General features: G+C 40.4%; 1 pseudogene; it reads right to left on the reverse strand.

The window, feature by feature from the left end:
* Positions 1-1,267: 1,267 nt before the first annotated feature.
* Positions 1,268-2,032, reverse strand: LOC129648813 (coiled-coil-helix-coiled-coil-helix domain-containing protein 2-like; annotated as a pseudogene).
* Between the last annotated feature and the right edge of the window lie 3,583 nt (positions 2,033-5,615).

The raw sequence follows: 5,615 nt of genomic DNA on the forward strand, positions 1-5,615 counted from the left end.
CTTGGCTTTTGTAAACAGTGCTGCTATGAATGTTGGGGTGCACGTGTCTTTTCAAGTTAGGGTTTTTGTCTTTTCTAGATATACGCCTAGAAGTGGGATTGCTGAATCATATGGCAACTCTACTTTTAGTTTTTTTGAGGAACTTCTATACTACTGTCCATAGGGGCTACACCAATTTACAGACCCACCAACACCATAGGAGGGTTCCCTTTTCTCTACATCATCTCCAGCATTCATTATTTGTAGACTTTTTAACTGATGGTCATTTTAACCGTTATGAGATGGTACTTCATTGTATTTTTGATTTGCATTTCGCTAATAATTAATGATTGAGCATCTTTTCGTATGCCTGTTGGTGTATCAACCATCTTTCATTTAATTATTATGCTTCAGATTTGGAAATTCTGAAATACAAATGAATTGTTGGTGTATTGACCATCTTTCATTTAATTATTATGCTTCAGATTTGGAAATTCTGAAATACAAATGAGTTGTTGGTGTTGTGGGGGAGTTGAATTCTGAGAAGAAAACATTGCAGGAATTATAGACAGCGTTTTTGGAGTCCTGCCAAGCATAGAGAAAAAAATACCAAAGAGCACAACCTAAATTGGGGGAGGAAAAAAAGAACAAAATTTCAAAATACCACCCCTCTAACAGATACTTTTCTGAGGGAGACCTTTCCCCTTCCCTGTTATTTTTCTTCTCTATTTCCTCCTACTATTGAACTACAGATTTTTGCATGTGGTAATTTCCCCATGAAAATTATACAAAAAAATATTTTCAGTCCTCTAACTACATAATCAAATATGTCGGTTTTTAACTAGTTCCATGAGGCATCTAAGTCCCATTCCTTGCTTGCTTTGAGTTGAGTCATATAAAGGTTATTGCTTGTTTTTGCAAAAACCAAGATAGATTGGGTCCATTCGTGACTAGTCTTACCCCAAAATTGAGCCTTAATCTCCCCCAGTTTACTGTGGAATTTCTGAGTCAGTCTTTGAATTCCAGTTCACTAAGATACTTGGAAAATGCTCACTGTTCCCCTCTGGTTGAGCCCTCCTGAAAGTGTTAGGTGCAATTGATTCCAGGAAAAAAAAGTTTTCACTTCTGTTAGACTTCTCGAGTGATTTTAACCCAGACTCATAGGAGATTAGCAGAATTATTTCTGTTTAGAACAAAGAAGAGAAGGTTGAGGGTGATAATATCAGAAGTGGATGAGTGGGTATTTTTTTTTTTAATTTGAAAGTGAAACACAAATAGCCCATGTATATTTATTTATTTATTTTTTAGAAAGAAAATCATTTTATTCTAATCAATTCACAAACAATAACATCAGAAAAGCATACTTAAGAGGCCACAACCGCCTCTTCTGCCCAATCCCAAACTCAATACCATCTCAGTGAACTTCTATATAGTGACAATGCCCTCTTCCACTGCGATCGTGAAGCACAAAAGCTATTAATGATTAAGGAGAGGTTTAACCGGTGGTCTCACATCTTCACTACTAATTATACTTTAAATGCTAAATCAACATGGTCACGAGAGGTGATTTTTCATGTCTTCAACTGGAACTTCTTGATTAAGCTAATCCGTTGGCCAGTCTGCACTGTTTCAGCACCTCGCTGAAACCCCAAAGTTTAAGGTCACCCTGGCTCTGGGCACACTCCAAAAACTGTTTGACCTCATAGAAGCAGGGGCCATTCTGCTGCAGTTGTGCCGGCTGGGTTCCCTGAGGCTCCTGGTAAGTGATGTCAAGCCTTGACGGTTCAGCACTGCTTCCTCCACTGAAGCCCCCAGTGATGGCCTGACCCAGAGTGTGGCCGATGGCAGAACCCACAGCCACACCAGCAGCAGTGGTTGCCATCTGGGCCATCAGACCTGGCTGCCGCGGAGCAGCAGCAGGGGAGCCGACGGATGGTGGAGCCGTTGCTGGCGGCTGAGCTGCGGGCGCCGGCCTGGGCGCTGCTGTCATCTGAGGCGCGCGGCTGGCAGGAGGGGCCACGCGGGAAGTGCGGCTTCAGCTTCCATGAGGCATCTTGACTGCACTGCCAAGCGACGTCGATAGGCGGGAGACTCGGAGACCCTGGCGGATTCTGCGAAGAGCGAGAGCGGAAGTTGGGAGCTCCCATGTATATTCAAAGTCTTCTTTCAACCTTACCAATTCTGTCCCTCTCTGCAGAGTTTATCGACATCAAAAACGTGCTGTTTATCCTTTCAGACTTTATTCTGTGCATTTACAAACTTGGGAGTAAAGACTTAACCTAGGTTTGTTTTGTTTTGTTTTTTAACGTGAATGTCCACACAAGACACATTGTGATAAACTCATTTTTTTTAAAACTTTATTTATAATGGAAGTCTTTTTGCAGGTATCTTTATCTGCCACTTTATTTTTTGCAGCAGTTCATCAAGTAGATGACAAAATGTAACTCATCCCTTAATGATGAACATTTTAGAAGTTTCAGTTTTTTGCTTATTGCAAATAAGATAAATCTCTATTTCCATAAACTCATTTGTGTGTTTCTTTATGTCTTTGGTGCAGTTGTGAACATTTTCCCAGGATGGATTCCTAAAGTGGAATTGCTGTTCCATAATATGCATATCTTCAGTTTGGGGAGACACTGCCTTCGTGCCTTCCCAGAAGACTTTAATCACCTCATAGTCCTACCAGCAGTGTTCCATGAGCTGTTTTTTCCCAGTTGTTTCTGTTTCCTTCTCTTTAATTTGCCCTATGTACTGGCTATCCATAGATTTGTCAGATGAAACATAGGATGCCCAGTTAAATTTGAATTACAGAGAAAAAATAATTTTTTTTAGTAAAAATATGCCCCAAGTGTTGCATGGGAGGTACTGATTCTAAACTAATTTGTGTTGTTTGTCTGAAACTCAGATTTAATTGGATGTCCTGTAGTTTTCTTCATTGAACCTGACAACTCCAGCTTAGCTAATACCAGAGACAAGACCTCACTTGCTCCTCAAGGAACTTACCTTCTAGTAATTGAGAAAGACTGTTGGGAAACTCTTTTCCTTACTGCTGCCAGAAGGATCCTTTTGACAAGATCCTAATCTCTCCCTTTCCTTCAAGATCTGACCCCCTGCTGAGCACTAGGCCCATTTCCCCACCACTAACAGCCATGCCTGCTTCAGCCCTATATGTCCTCCCCTCTGTCAGCTTTTTTTTTTTAATTGTGGTAAAAAAGCACACAACCTGAATTTACCCTCTTAAAAAGGGTTTTTGTTTTTTTTTTTAAGTATATAGTATACTATTACTATGGAGAAGGCAATGGCAACCCACTCCAGTACTCTTGCCTGGAGAATCCCAGGGACAGAGGAGCCTAGTGGGCTGCTGTCTATGGGGTCGCACAGAGTTGGACACGACTGAAGCGACTTAGCAGCAGCAGCAGTGTACTATTACTAACTTTATGCACATTGTTGTACAACAATTCTAGAACTTTTTTATCTTGCATGGTTAAAACTCTGTACTCATTCTTGGGTGGGCTTTCCTGGTGGTTGGTTCAGTGGTAAAGAATCTACCTGCCAATGTTGGAGATATAGGTTTGATCCCTGGGTCGGGAAGATCCCTTAGAGAACATCCATGGGAAATCCCGTGGACAGCAGAACCTGGCAGGCTACAGTCTGTGGGTCACAAAAGAGTCGGACATGACTGCGCTACTAAACGACAACTAATTTTCTGGTAGCCCTGGTGTCCACCATTCTACTTCCTGCTTCTGTGAGTTTGATTACTTCACATACCTTATTTAAGTGGAATTATGCAGTATTTATCTAGTTTGTAATTGGTTTATCTAACTTAACATAATGTCCTCAGATTCATCCATATTATAGCATATGGCAAAATTTCTTGTTTAAGGCTGAATAGAACTCCATTGTATGTTCACACATTTTCTTCATCCGTGGATTGCTGGATGGATGCTTCCATGTCTTGACTGTTGTGAATAATGCTTCAGTGAACACGGTGTAAGATATTTCTTTGAAGGAAGTCCCTAGCAGTCCAGTGGTTAAGGCTCTGCACTTCTACCACAGGGGGCCCAGGTTTGACCCCTGATTGGGGAACTAATATCCCGCAAGCCACACAGCACAGCCAAAATAATTTTTTTTTTTCTTTGAGATTGTATTTTCAGTTCTTTTAGATATATACCTAGAAATGAGATTGCTTTTGAATATGGCCGTTTTAATTTTTTGAGGAACCTCTCTTCTATACTGTTTCCCATAGCAGCTGTACCATCTTACATTCCCACCACAAGGATTCCAGTTTCTTCACATTCTTGTGATACTTGTCACTTTTTGTGTTTTTGATAGTAACCATCCTAAGGGTTTGAGATGATGTCTCATTGTGATTTTGATTTTCATTTTCCTGATGGTTAATAATGTTGAGTACCTTTTCTCTCATTTTTACCTGCTGACATTCTGGATAAATATGGCATATCCATACAGTGGAATATTATTTGGCCATGAAAACATATGAAGTACTGATACATGCTCCAAGATGGGAAAAACTTGAAAATATCATGCTGAGTGTAAGAAAACAGACCCAAAAGGCCACATGTTTAAAAAAAAAAGGTCACACACTGTGTGATTCTATTTATATGAAATGTCTAGAACAGGCACATCCAAAGAGACAGAGACTGATTACTGGTTTCCATAGGCTAGGGAGAGTGGGAATTAAGTGCTCATGGGTGTGGGACTTCTTTTGGGAGTGATGAGAATGTTCTGAAATTAGACAGGGGTCATGGTTATACAACATTGTGTATGTGTATTCAAAACTAGTGAAATTCATATTTTAAAAGAGTTAGTTTTGGGAATTCCCTGGTGGTCCAGTGGTTAGGATACTGCACTTTCACTGTCAAGGTTCCTGAGTTCAGTCCCTGGTCAGGGAACTAAGATCCCTCAAACTGGAGGCGGGAGGGAGCAGAGTTATTTTATGATCTGTGAATTCTGTCTCAATTAAAGAACTCTTAAGAGTTATATGCCATTCTAATCCTAATAGCTTTAGGTTGCTTCTAAAACTTGAACACCAGTAAGTAACATTTATATGATTATTTCTATGTAAACATTTTCACTGCAGATCCAGGCACAAGGGCTATATTATTTTCTCTATGTCAGTAAAACCACAACGCATTGACCACCTAAAAAAATCAGTATTCATGTATCAGGGTCCAAATGAATTCTCTTTTCTGTACTATCCACTACAGCTTTTTTGTTTTCCTGGAGTTTCTACTTATCTTTCTTTTTCATGTGGGCAAAAAATAATGTATTTCCATCACATAATGTGATTAAAGGACATCCCCTTACTTCCCAGAGTCCTCATCATTTTGTCCCAAGTCACTAGTCAGTGTCCTTATCATTTCACTGCCTTGGCTCATCATTTTATTGAATTTCTTGTCCTCTTTTTGTTCTATTCCCTTATTTTGTAGCTTCTTGAATGGGTATGTTGCAGGAAGGGGGACTGCTTCCAGGGCCCAAAACTGGGCTCTTGTCTAACACTCAGAAATGAATTGTCTGAGACACACATGTGCTGACAAAGCAAGAGATTTTATTGGGAAAGGGCACCGGGGTGGAGAGCAACAGGGTAAGGGAACCGAGAAGAATAGCTCTGCCACGTG

This window comes from Bubalus kerabau, chromosome 4, assembly GCF_029407905.1.
Source record: "Bubalus kerabau isolate K-KA32 ecotype Philippines breed swamp buffalo chromosome 4, PCC_UOA_SB_1v2, whole genome shotgun sequence".
NCBI classification, from domain to species: Eukaryota; Metazoa; Chordata; class Mammalia; order Artiodactyla; family Bovidae; genus Bubalus; species Bubalus kerabau.